Source organism: Phyllobates terribilis, unplaced genomic scaffold (assembly GCF_046119375.1).
Source record: "Phyllobates terribilis strain yellow unplaced genomic scaffold, ASM4611937v1 Scaffold_5__5_contigs__length_657084704, whole genome shotgun sequence".
Taxonomy (NCBI): Eukaryota; Metazoa; Chordata; class Amphibia; order Anura; family Dendrobatidae; genus Phyllobates; species Phyllobates terribilis.
The window spans coordinates 201,245,796-201,258,742 of record NW_027362765.1 but is presented as its reverse complement, the minus strand read 5'-3'; the positions used below and the strand labels follow the sequence as shown (position 1 = coordinate 201,258,742).

General features: G+C 38.8%; 1 protein-coding gene across 2 annotated transcripts in view; it reads right to left on the bottom strand.

Moving 5' to 3' along the window:
- The window catches only part of CPNE1 (copine 1), a 62,266-nt gene that overhangs the window by 34,478 nt on the left and 14,841 nt on the right, over window positions 1-12,947 (bottom strand). The window lies entirely within an intron of this gene.

The following is a 12,947-nucleotide window of genomic DNA, read 5'->3' as shown; positions in this document are numbered from 1 at the left end:
GAATTAACACGTGGAATTATATACTTAACAAAAAAGTGTGAAACAACTGAAAATATGTCTTATATTCTAGGTTCTTCAAAGTAGCCACCTTTTGCTTTGATGACTGCTTTGCACACTCTTGGCATTCTCATTCTCTTGATGAGCTTAAAGAGGTAGTCACCAGAAATGGTTTTCAGTAGGACTATCGGCTGTGTATCCACCAGACTTCTGCACAACACAACTGATGATCCCAACCCCATTTATAAGGCAAGAAATCCCACTTATTAAACCTGACAGGGCACACCTGTGAAGTGAAAACCATTTCTGGTGACTACCTCTTTGCCTTAATTCATAGTTTTGATGCCTTCAGTGTGAATGTACAATTTTCATAGTCATGAAAATACAGAAAAATCTTTAAATGAGAAGGTGTGTCCAAACTTTTGATATAGATATATTTATATATATATATATATATATATATATATATATATATATATATATATATATATATATATATATATATATATATATATATATATATATATATATATATATATATATATATATATATATATATATATATATATATATATATATATATATATATATATATATACACACACAGTGCCTACAAGTAGTATTCAACCCCCTGCAGATTTAGCTGGTTGACACATGCGGAATTAACTTGGCATTGTGACATTTGTACTGTAGATCAGCCTGGAAGTGGGAAATGCACTGCAGCAAATTTTGTTTTTGTTTTTTTAAAATGTTAAAAGTTAATTCAGAGTGTCATTTATTATTCAACCCCTCAAACCACAAGAATTCTGTTTGGTCCCCCTAAAGTATTAAGAAGTAGTTCAGGCACCAAGAATAATGAGCTTCACATGTGTGGATTAAAGATCTCTTTTGCCAGCCTTTTCTGACTATTTAAGACCCTCCCCAAACTTGTGAACAGCACTCAGACATGGTCAACATGGGAAAGACAAAGGAGCATTCCAAGGCCATCAGAGACAAGATCGTGGAGGGTCACAAGGCTGGCAAGGGGTACAAAACCCTTTCCAAGGAGTTGGGCCTACCTGTCTCCACTGTTGGGAGCATCATCCATAAGTGGAAGGCTTATGGAACTACTGTTAGCCTTCCACGGCCTGGACAGCCTTTGAAAGTGTCCTCCCGTGCCGAGGTCAGGCTTGTCCGAAGAGTCAAGGCTAACTCAAGGACAACAAGGAAGGAGCTCCGGGAAGATCTCATGGCAGTGGGGACATTGGTTTCAGTCAATACCATAAGTAACGTACTCCACCGCAATGGTCTCCGTTCCAGACGAGCCCGTAAGGTACCTTTACTTTCAAAGCGTCATGTCAAGGCTCGTCTACAGTTTGCTCATGATCACTTGGAGGACTCTGAGACAGACTGGTTCAAGGTTCTATGGTCTGATGAGACCAAGATCGAGATCTTTGGTGCCAACCACACACGTGACGTTTGGAGACTGGATGGCACTGCATACGACCCCAAGAATACCATCCCTACAGTCAAGCATGGTGGTGGCAGCATCATGCTGTGGGGCTGTTTCTCTGCCAAGGGGCCTGGCCATCTGGTCCGCATCCATGGGAAGATGGATAGCACGGCCTACCTGGAGATTTTGGCCAAGAACCTCCGCTCCTCCATCAAGGATCTTAAGATGGGTCGTAATTTCATCTTCCAACAAGACAACGACCCAAAGCACACAGCCAAGAAAACCAAAGCCTGGCTCAAGAGGGAAAAAGTCAAGGTGTTGGAGTGGCCTAGTCAGTCTCCTGACCTTAACCCAATTGAAAACTTGTGGAAGGAGCTCAAGAATAAAGTCCACATGAGACACCCAAAGAACCTAGATAACTTGGAGAAGATCTGCATGGAGGAGTGGGCCAAGATAACTCCACAGACCTGTGCCAGCCTGATCAGGTCTTATAAAAGACGATTATTAGCTGTAATTGCAAACAAGGGTTATTCCACAAAATATTAAACATAGGGGTTGTATAATAATTGACCCACACTTTTATGTTTAAAATTTAATAAAATTCAACTGAGCAACATAACTTTTTGGTTTGTAAGATTTATGCTTCTGTTCATAAAACCTACTCTCATTTGCAGTTTGAAGGCTCGAACTTATTTGCATCTTATCAAACCAGCTAAATCTACAGGGGGTTGAATACTACTTGTAGGCACTGTATTTTTTTATTATTTATTCTAGGATCATTGTACTGAGCAGTGCGAGATCTCAGCAGGTAGGAAGGACACTGAGGAGCTATGTATCTATAGGAGAGCCCCATTTATTACAATGGCTGGAGAGCTTCTGCACATTTACCAAATCCATACAATTCTCCCTACGTCAACTTTCAACTCTCCACAGGAAGACTTTATCCTTTAGACCTAATGCCATAACATTACGTGGTAAGAATATCCCTTCAAAGAATGACACAGCCAGCAGTTTCCTAGACTGAAATCGCCAAAAGCAGGCAAGACAGAAATGTTTGAGAAGACTGACATGTAAGAGGCTGAGGTGTTAAGTTCCACTTACGTCAATCTAATATCAAAGACCGTAATAGAAAACCAAATTGGCAGACCAATTTAATACAAAGAAAACGATCACTCACTTTCAAATTGCCGTAATACTGATTCAAAAAGAAGACATGTCACAAAGAAGAAAGTTCTCTTACCCTATAAAGTCAAATATGCCATCTACAGAATATCTGAGAATGGGCCGTCGGCAGCACAGTTTTATATGAGCGATTGCAGAAGTACCAATTTCAGCAAAACAAGCTGGCAGAAGCAGCATTACAATAGGTTTAGTGTGTTTAACGTAATAGACTCAGTGTCCAACAAATTTCTGTATATAAAAACCTGATTTTCATCAGAGAAATATGATCTACTCTCAGTTCATCTGCGTAATCAAAATAGAAAAGTCCCAGGTTTTTTTTGCACAGGTCCATCTCCTAGCTTTGGCTCATGACAGCCCACCACATCCACTATAAACATCTTTGTACTAGATATATTACCAGAAACCGTAAAGAAGCAATTTATACAGAAGGTGTGGAGCAGGACACCTGCATAGAAGGAGCTCCACATCGTAAGGTCACCTCAAAATTAATATTTTTGAGATGTACAAATCATTTAAATCTCACTCTAACCTGGCAAAAAAGTTTTAGGTTTCGGTTTTTGTACATGTAATTTTAGCCTCCCTGCACTAAAAACGCCTAACCAATTCTAGTTTAATTGCAGTCTGTATTTACTGTATGTGACAGTACATTGGTAATTGATTAAGGACCGTTTCACAAGTCTGACATTCGCGGCCTTAGTACTGTATGAACCACCCGTGGGATTTAAGGACCTAAACCATAAGCATATATGAGCTTGTTCAGTTTGGGTCAGGAGACCCATGGCCAATCTGATTGTAGTCTATTCTTTAACCCTTAATGTTGGACGTGTGAAACCAAACCAAGACTTTCTAAATTTTTCCCGAATATGTACCTTCACAAATACACGTGGTGTAAAAGGGGGCACTAGTGTTATAAAACCCAAGTGCGTGATGCTAAAAATCTTCTTTGCCTTGGCTAGGGTATAGGACAGGGAACTAAACCTTTCTTCACATTTAAAGAAAGCCTAGTTATGACCCTGAGCGGAACATTTTTATTTATCTACCTTTCAAACATTGGATCATAGGTCAGAATGCAATAAAAAAAGAGGAAAGTACAAAATATTGGTAGCACTTCCTAAATTTGAACAATGTTAATATTTATTTAGTAACAAACAAACGCCTAGACAAGATAAACTACAAACATTTAAAACTGCGCACATTGTGCCAGAACCTGTTTCCTAGGTCAAAAATTGGCACTGGGACACAATCCCAATCCATATAGCAGGCATGATAACTAATAGAGCCATGGAAATGTGGTGAATATCAGAGATAAGCATGAATGGACACTACCCCTAAAAGTGATGTCAAGTAGTATTCAGTAAAGAAAAGGTGCAACACACATGTACAGACAATAAATAATCCAGTATCAAAGGAATATATAACAGAAAATATGCAATAGATATGTGCAGTAAAGTGCCATGTGCACAGTTATCAGGTAAATTTGCTAATAGAAAAATCATCAGATGGGAAAGAGAACCACATGCGTATCGCCATAGGAGTTGGCTTCCTCTGAAGTGATTTCCACCACATTTACATGGCTCTATTGGTTTTCATGTCTGTTATATGAGCAGTATCCCAGTGCCAATTTTTGGCCTAAGGTTCTGGCACAATTTTAAGTGTTTTAGTTTGTCTTCTCTAGGCTTTTGTGTTGGTTATTAAATAAATATTTACACATTGTTCAAATTTAGGAAGTGCAACCGATATTTTGTACTTTTCGTTCCTCTTTTTTTGAATTGCATTTGTGTTACACGTAGTTTGTTAGCACTCCAGCAATATACAGATGGTGCTCGCTCCATTGTTACTTTTTGGTAAACATGGGTCAAAAGATCATGCTCAAAAAGGTCAGTACTCTTCACCCAACAGAAACCTAGGAACATAGCATATCATAGATGGCATCAAAACTGCTCTGCTCATTCTAAAATATGTGATGACCAGATACAAGCCACATAACAGCGAGCTCAGTCCATTATCTTCTCCCAGCACATTCCCCTACCATGACTCATGGCCACAAACTAAGCCTAACTCAGCTTTTGTATTTGGTTGATGAGAGCAGGAAGAAAACCAACTGGACAAGATTATGGCAAATAACTATGAGTACAAGGTGTGCGCTGATAACAAATAGGGGATTTAGAATGAAAATCAGTGTCATTGTGGTACATTTGGCAAGCATGACTGAATAGACTGATAGATACGTACATGACCCTAGAGTCATAAAGGCTACAGCAGGGCCGGCCCGAGAGATTACGGCGCCCTAGGCGAAACTATTTTGTTGCGCCCCTACTATTCTTGGCAGTAGATGAAAACTTGGGATATAAATTTAGGAGCAAAATAAACCACAACAACAATGATTAATTAACTCTCTCCTAACTCTTTAATCTTCTGAGACGTTGTATAGGACCAATATATACAAAGTAATCAATAACACAAAACAAAAACGACCATAAGTAATTAAAATTTTTGTTTCCTTGCCTTTTTTTTGGAAAAGGATGACACTAAGTCACCGAGATTAATTTGTTTAGCAACTTCAGATTCTATCGAAATTGTTGCCAAGCCAACCAACCTCTCTTGCGTCATATTTGCCCTTAAATATGTTTTAATTAGCTTTAGTTTTGAGAAGCTTCTCTCTCCTGAGGCCACGGACACAGGCAGAGTCAAAAGAATTCTTCGAGCCACCACCAGGTTGGGGACACTTTCTTTCAAGTCAGATTTAAGCAAAAGTTCAAGAACGTCTTTTGGTGATGAATCTTCTGGAACACGTCTTGACATTGCCTGCAGTTCACCACATAGCTCTATGGCATCGATTGTCTTTTACTTCGTTGTGTGTAAGAGACTTTTCCAGAGCTTTACACTTATCCAGAACAAATTTGCTTGGTTTTCCCTCAAGTGAACGGATGTGGTACAAAAATCCAAATTTCAATTCCATTTCTTTCAGCTGAGTGAACCGCTCATCAACTGAATTTATAGCAGTATCTAAGATCGCAAAGTAAAAGTTAATTTTGAAACTCTGTTTCTCATCTCTTATGGGCTCATCTTTCCCTGCATAAGAGAACTGTCTGTTTTTTTTCTTTAAACGTTTTGGCGCAGAACTTGACTCAAAATTAGCTGGTATGCCAAGCTCTTCTGCGATTTCCCTCGCATCAACTAACAGCTTCTCAAACTCTTCATCGCTTCTTAATGATTGCAGATATTTATTTGTTTTGTCAAGGTGTTGAGAAGCAGCTGCTAAATCGAATTCTTGTGACTGAAGTAACTTACTTGTCAAATTGATTTCGTACAAAATGTTGAACCATACTAGAACAGATGTAACAAAAGAAAAGGTTCCAACTTGTTTAGCAAAACCTTGAGCTTCTAGCCATGAGACATTTCCGGAGCTTCCTGTGAGACTAATATTTTCTGCTAGGTCCATTAGGGCATCATGGACTTCGCTCAATTGGTAACGGAGGGGGGGCCAGAGCATCAATTCTACTTTCCCACCTTGTTTCGCTTAGAGGTTTTAGAGTCCGAGATGGCAAATGACGCACGAGTACTTCCCAACGCTGAGTTGACGAAGAGAAAAATACGTAGAGATTTTGAACTAACAGGAAAAAAAGTTGTCACTCCATAACAACATTTAGCGGCATCATTGACGACTAAGTTTAGAGAATGGGAGCTGCAAGGCACAAAGAATGCACGTGGGTTTATGTCCAAAATTAGTCTTTGTAGTCCAATGTTTTTTCCCTTCATGTTGCTCCCATTGTCGTAGCCTTGCCCTCGTAAGTTGTCCACAGAGAGCGACAGTTCTTCAAATTTGTTCAAGAAAGCGGCTGTCAAACCACCTCCAGTTGTATCAGAAACAGGAATGAATCCCAAGAAGTGCTCTTTAATTTCAAACTTTTTGTCTTCTGATGTGGAAACAAACTGAACAATGATAGTCATTTGTTCAACATGAGACACGTCAGAAGTACAATCCAGCACTAAAGAAAAGTATTTTGCAGTTTTGACATCGTCAAGAATCTTTTCCTGAATACCATTACTTAGCAGTTGAATCATCTCATTCTGTATTGTTTTTCCCAAATAATGTGCATGAATCTCTTTGTCCCAGATTTTCCGAATGTGCTCACACATGACGGGATCGAACATAGCCAAATACTCCACAAATTTCAAAAAGTTCCCATTATTAGATGCAAACAATGCATCATTTGATCCACGGAACGCTACGTTTTGCGTACCTAGTACCCTTACTAGAGCTATCAACCTTTCTAAAATTTGATGCCAGTATTTTTCTTGCTCTTCAATTTTGCGTAAGTGTTCTTCGTCAATGGTCTTGTTCATCTTAAGTCTATTTTCGAGTTCCTTCCATTTTTGAAAGCTAATCATGTGATCTTTGCTTTTTTCGTGGCTGGCTAAAATAGCAGATATGTTTTTCCAGTCATTTACACCATCAGTACCTAAGGTTGAGCGTTTGATGATTCCTAGTTGAAGTGATGAGTCTGGAAACAACGTGCAGCAAAAACAAAAAACTGAATTTTTCTGAATAGAATACGTTAGCCAATTGCGTTCAAGACTTTCACCATTGACAAGACAACGTTTATAGTAAACACAAGAAAATTTTCTACGATTAGTGTCCAAAGGAAAATCGAAATCTTTAACTTGTGTGGGGCCGAGTTTTACTACATCTAGGCGTAAGTCATCATTGATTACGGTCCACGTAGCGGGATCGTCCGAATAGTCTTTGCGTAGTATTTCTATAGATGTACCAGCCTCCATGTCAGTACTGGTACTTTGATCAGATCTACCACCAGATATTGATGGTTGTAGTTCACTATTTTCAGTATGAGAAACAAATTCTATTTCCACATTCGATATTTCCGAGGCAACAGAAGCCTGTTGTTCCAACGTTTGGAATTCCGCGTCTTCATTTCTATTGCTTAGATATTTTAAAAATGACCCTTTGATTTTTGAAAGCGATTTCTCCTCCTCAGCTTTTCTTTTACGGTTCTGAAACCCCGAAAGTTTTTTCTTCTTATCAGCCATGACTCGTTACAACACACAGCATTTACCTAAAAGTTAACGCGCCGATTAAAATTATTATCTGAACATTATATAATACGATTTTACTTTTAAGACAAAAAACACATTTCTTTAACAATTTCCAATGTTTCCAATAATTTTGAAAATCAAAACAATATACCTACCTCGCAGCGCCTAACACTTTAGAACCTAGGCAAAAAATTTACTAAAAACCTCCTATTTTCTATTTGCATTCATGAAACCTCATGGAACAATGAATCTACAAAACAACAGCAATGGCTCACATGATAAAGCATGCAAACAGTAGAGACATACCTCGAAAATATTATAATCGCACGCGCCGATATGCAAAACACGTAGATACTATCTCCCTTGCCTTAGCTGGCCTGACTGGCAGTCCAGGCAGTCTACGCCAATGCGTCAAAACAGACTCCTCCCACCAGCCGCATCGACTGCTGATGACATCTATCAATATAATCGCCAACTAGTACCTAAAGTCCAAACTACTATAAATAGGCCATATGGTACACCTATCTTTTAAGTATACGTATTTTTTTCTCTCGGGCGCCCCCTTAGTGTAGTGTGTGCATTTTTGGTTGTTTGCTTTGCCAACATTTGAAAACTTAGGAGCAAAATAAATGCGCGGGATCAAACACCTGTCAGCAGACGATGCAAACGACTCATGTCCGTAGTTTAGCGCCTCCTTTCCGTGCGTAAATTGAAGCTCAACGGTTTTTCTTTTAAATTTATGGTAAAAAAAAAAAAAAATTATGTACACTTTTCTTTCCATCCCTAAAACTTTTTGCCTTTTGAAAAGATTTTTTATAATTTTTTTCTATTTTTTCTCTGGCGCCCCCTTAGGGTCGGCGCCCTAGGCGGCCGCCTAGTTCGCCTATACGTTCGGGCCGGCCCTGGGCTACAGTAATTTCCATGCACGGCCTCATGTATCAATACAAAGAACTTCACCTTTAAATTTCTACTTTGTGTGAATTTGTAACATGCTCATTATTAAAAACTGGAAGGAAAGATGGAAAAGTTCCTCTTTAGTTCTGTGCCCCTGAAATTACACAGTATATGAATTACTAGAAGAAACACACAAAAGGAGGGCACCAAAGGTTCAATGAATATTCAATGAATGTTGCTTGCTCAACCCGTCACATACCCTGAAGGCAAGACCAAAGACATACAGCAAGAAAAAGTGGTATGTATAATTAGACAGGGAGCATATAGATTAAAAATATCATAATTTTTATTGAGTGAATACAGAACTAGACACAACATAGAAATTTAAAAACATTTAAAAAAGCGTGATGCTTCAGTAGAAACCACAAAAAAGTATCACATAAATACCTCCAAAAATCCAGCCTGTGGGTTAGAAGTAGGGCTGTCGCAGTGTGCAGAGGGTGGGAGGATCAATGGAGGGCCATTACCCCACGCGTATCGCCACTAACGCTGTGGCTTCATCAGGGGAAAATATGTATTTATTCCTAACTCCAGGGATTTACATTCCCTTTATTTTTGGGCTTATTTCTTTAGATGCCTCCCCCCTGTGGGTTTTTCTATTGAATTTAATAGAACCAGGATAGACTGGTAGCTTATTTTGAGAGCATAGAGGCTGACACGGGTTAATTTGCACTGATAGATGCACTTTAATGTTTCAGACACCCATTTATGGTATCTTAGTTTTGGGATAGGAGGTTTTACTATCATCATTTTTTGGCTAATGCTGGTACATATTGATATGTGATACTTTTTTTTGTGGTTTCTACTGAAGCATCATGCTTTTTTAAATGTTTTTAAATTTCTATGTTGTGTCTAGTTCTGTATTCACTCAATAAAAAATTATGATATTTTTTATCTATATGCTCCCTGTCTAATTATACATACCACTTTTTCTTGCTGTATGTCTTTGAAATTACACAGTATAATCACTTCAAATTCTCACAAGTTATTAGGAATCGCTGTTTTTTTTTTCTTTTTATATCCCCATACGTCTATGCTGTAATCTACAATCTTTAGAATGAAGGGGCCCATGGTCCCTTTTTTCCATGTGTCCCTATTTTGATGCGACAGTTCCAGCTTTTGATCCAAATCTCTCTATCCCTCTGTCATAAATACATTTATATTATCTTATACCTAGACAATATTAGATACCACGGTGAATGAAAAACTTAAAGAGTGTATAGTCATGCATTAAAAAAGTAGCCTCTTGACCCAAAAAGTACAAAGTTATGCCCTTCTTCTCAGTGCCACTGAAAGTAGAGCAGTCTTGTACACTCTATTTTAATTAGTAAATTAAAGGACTGGCTATATCAAAGATCTACAACATGGACACAAAAATTGCAGAAAAGAAATGTAATCACATGGATACACATACTGGTGACTCCAATACTTAGAGTTAGGGAAACTTTTTTTTTTTTTCACACGGTAGATTAGCCCAGGTTTTGACTGGCCCACCGGGAACCCGGAGAATCGTTTTTGGGCCCTTGAACCAACAAGGGAGTCTCTGAATTTTAATTTTCTCCATATAGTTTGTCATTAAGCTCTGCCCCTGAGCAACGAACAACTGTAGCAATGATATCTAGTCTACTTTTCTATATTGCATAGCAGGCCCATCTTCTTCCATAGGCCCTAGCCACTATTAGAGGCAGGATGTCTGCTTTATGCACTATGCAACCGCGGATCCTGCAGCTCCAAGCAACTTCTATACGCAGTCATTACTGAAAAGGATGGCTGACACATTTACTTTGAATAACTGCTAATAAGAAGTGGAGGAGGCCATCACCTAGAGACCCCTAAAATTATTTCCATGCAGTCTAAGAAATAATACACCCTATTTGAGTCAGCATATGAAACAGGTAAGGATTGCATATACAAGTGCAATAGTTTCAGGCAAGTGTGGAAAAATATACTTAATATGAACATATTTCAATGTATTAAATATTACAACGAAACCACAAAAATGTAGACATATCAATTCTGTGTGATCTATGGACTTTATAAATCTCATTATTGTGTATTTATTTTAGTCTTTATTGTTTCCCATGGTTTTGCCCTCCTGTCTTGCCCGCTTTCTCTTTTGTACAGTATTATAATCTTATCCTCAGTATTTTGTATTTTATTTGTAATTATTTAATAAATCACACGTTTATATGTAGTATATTGTCTGCGCTTTCTTAGAACTCCCCATACGCATTTGTTGAGGCAGCAGACTTAATATTTGGTTATGAGGCATTATTGTTTATTGTCAGGTGTGGGAAGATGTCGCAAAAGTAAAAATGCTTAAAAAAAAGTTATATATACAGTACATATTTCGTTTACTTTTTTATTAATTAATGAAATACAATTAAATGAGTGAATGAACAAAGGGGGAAGTCAAAATCAAATCAAAATTTGGTGCGACCCTTACTTTGCCTTCAAAATAGCATCAATTCTTGTAGCTACTCTTGCACAAAGTAAGGGATTTTGCAGGATTATAGTCAGGAGAATGAGTAACCAATTATACCCAACAAGTGATATGTCATATGTAGGCTGAAGGATAGTCCTTAACTGAAAGCTGTGCAGGAGGCTTAAAACTGGAACCATGAACAGCCAAACTCTGAATCAAAGGTGAGGTTATAGAAGACAGTTTCATGTCATACACTATGGCAAGACTAAACACAGCAGAAAGACACAGGGTAGTTATACTGCACTAGCAAGGTATGTCTCAGGTAAAGATTTTTAAAGTAGACTGGGGTTTCAAAGTGGGTTCAAAATGCATTTCGAGAAACGCCAATGGAGGAATTTAAAGACACATCATGCTTAGGCTATGTTCACACACGTTGTGTTTTTTCTGCAGCAAATCTGCTGATAACTTTTCTCTGGCAGGAAAACAGATGCGTTAAAAATGCAGGTTTTGGTGCATTTTTTGCTGCATTTTTTTGACCACCCATCACTTTCAATGGGTGAAAAAACGCTGCAAATGCGCTGAAAGAAGGGACATGCACCATTTTCCAAAAACACAACCAAGTCACAAAATACGCAGCAAAAAAAAAAAAAACACAACATGTGTGAACAGAGAATTCTGGTTTCTCATAGACTTTGCTGGTAAGCAAAACGCATCTGAAAATTTGCATAAAATTCTGCAGCAAAATACGCTGCAAAACCCAACGTATGTGAACATAGCCTTACTTTTCTTTGAAACTGGAAGATGTCCAGCAGTGCCATCAGCACAGAGTTGGCAGCAACCAGTGGGACCCAGCTACATACATCTACTGTTCGGAGGAGTTTGGTTTGAAGTGGTCTTCATGGAAGAACTGTGGCAAAACACCATTACTTCTGCCAATAAATCAAGGCAGAGTGTCCCAACTATTCACAAAAACATACTATAGTGCATAAAAACGTCAGCAGGTGCTGTAACAGGTGGCAGATTGTTTGCAGAAGGGCTGGAGAGCGGTACAATAATGAGTTTATGCAGGCAACAATGAACCCTTGCAGCTTTCCCCTTTTCCTTGAGCGACACCACTAAAAAATAAATAAAAGGGATTTTATATTCCCTTTCATCAGATTCCACCTCACAAAGAAATAAAAAAGGGGTTTTTCCATGTTGAGAGGTGGAGAATAGGAACTCTAGTGCCACCTATTGGAAGTAGCAAAAGTGGCTGCCATTTCTCTTCTAGTAGTCCCCAGGTCCCTGCCAGTCTCCTTGCGTCCTCTTCTGGTGGGAGAACAATCACTGACAACAGAGGTCACATGCCATCCCTTCTAGAGAAGAGAGCAAGAAAAGCTACAGGGGACCTAGGCATCTCTTGGAGAGAAACAGTAAGGATCAAAAGATATTTTTACACCATTTTTCGTCATTATCTTGAACTTGGGGGTGTGTGGGAAGTAGCTGGCCCCTTTAATGAAGGTAAATCAAACAATGATATGTGCCCCAAATGGTAGCATTTAAAAACAAACATTCTAATAACCATTTCCATGGAAAAGGTTATGGTGCTGGGAATGCCAAGTCCTAAAGTTCTAAGTTGAACAACATTTGCATCTAGCGATTGGGTGGTCACCCAGAGTCACTTCTACTGGGGAGCCCTAAACTCCATTTAGGCAGACAAACTATCGGACCCAATTAGGTACACAGATGAAAGAGCACTAAGGGTATGTGCGTTTTTGTTTTGTTTTTTCCACCTGCGAACTTTCGTCACAGAGGTTAGGTCTATGCGGAAAGCCCACATGCAGACCCGCAAGAGATTGCCATGCTGTGGGTCTGAAAGACGCGCCGCATGTCTGTTTCCGCGGGTGATCCGCAGGTGCCCAG